Source organism: Phoenix dactylifera, chromosome 13, assembly GCF_051530095.1.
Source record: "Phoenix dactylifera cultivar Ajwa chromosome 13, Ajwa_hap1_PhDact_Kaust_v1.1, whole genome shotgun sequence".
NCBI classification, from domain to species: domain Eukaryota; kingdom Viridiplantae; phylum Streptophyta; class Magnoliopsida; order Arecales; family Arecaceae; genus Phoenix; species Phoenix dactylifera.
In genome coordinates, this window is record NC_143202.1 from 17,732,722 (window position 1) to 17,734,005 (window position 1,284).

Consider the following 1,284-nt stretch of genomic DNA (forward strand, 5'->3'; position numbering starts at 1 on the left):
ATGGGTCAATCACACCACCATCGAAGCATGTTCGTGATTCCAACTCAGCTATTGGTGAAGCTGCTTCTATTCCCAATCCAGCTTATCATCATTGGCTTAAACAAGATCAACTTCTACTCAGTATTATTATGTCTTCTTTAACGGAAGGTGTTCTCTCTCAAGTAGTTGGATATTCAATATCTCGCGAAGTTTGGCTCGCCTTGGAACGTATGTATGCATCTCAATCCAGGGCACGAACTATCCAAATTCGCACCCAACTTGCGAACTCTCGCAAGGAAAATTTATCTATCACTGATTATTTTCAGCGAGTAAAAGGATATTGTGATACTCTTGCCGCTGCTGGTCATCCTTTGGGTGACGATGAAATTATCTCCTTTCTCCTCGCCGGTTTAGGATCAGATTATGATCCATTAGTCACATCTGTGACAACTCACATTGACCCTATGAGCATTGAAGAACTCTATAGTCATATGCTCACTCATGAAGTACGACTTGAGCAACAAAATAGTGTTGCTAATATATCTGCATCTTCAGTCAATATTGCCTCTCGTAACCAGAAAAATCATGGGAGAGGGCAGCACTCTGGTAACTCCTCCAACTTCAATCGATCATGGGGGCGTAATTCTACGCGTGGACGAGGTGCTTTTCCAAATGGTGATCGAACTAGTTCCTCTTGTGCAACTAGCTCTTTGCGTCCAACTTGCCAAGTTTGTGGAAAATTTGGACATTCAGCTATTAAATATTTTCATCACTTTGATTTATCCTACCAAAGTGATCCACCTCAACAAAAGTCTCATGCTCTTCTTGCGACACTACCGCAACACTCCGACTATGACTGGCATCCTGACACAGGAGCAACACATCATCTCACTGCGGATATGAGTAATCTCAACATGCGGAATGACGAATACAATGGTACAGACACTGTTCAAGTTGGCAATGGTGAAGCTTTGCACATTTCTTATATTGGTTCCTCCCATATTTCTGCTTCTAATCGGTCATATCTTCTTAAAAACATCTTACTTGTTCCCCAGATTCAGAAGAACTTACTTTTTGTTCATCAATTTGTTAAAGATAACAATGTCTATTTTGAGTTTCATGCTAACTTTTTCTTGATTAAGGATTGCAATTCCAAGAAAATCCTTCACCGCGGGCCACTCCGTGATGGTCTCTACACCATGCTTTCCTCGTCTCAACCATTTCCACCTTTAGCTCTTATCGGTGTTGTGCATCCGTTGAAGATTGGCATAGGAGGCTTGGTCATCCTGCTTTTCAAACAGTCTC

The 1,284-nt window shown here is 41.7% G+C and overlaps 1 non-coding gene across 1 annotated transcript; it reads left to right on the forward strand.

The window, feature by feature from the left end:
• Positions 1–347: 347 nt before the first annotated feature.
• On the forward strand, positions 348–486 carry LOC113462719 (small nucleolar RNA Z247). The gene has a single exon (XR_003385717.4). It is a non-coding gene; the product is annotated as a small nucleolar RNA Z247 (small nucleolar RNA).
• The last annotated feature ends 798 nt before the right edge of the window (positions 487–1,284 follow it).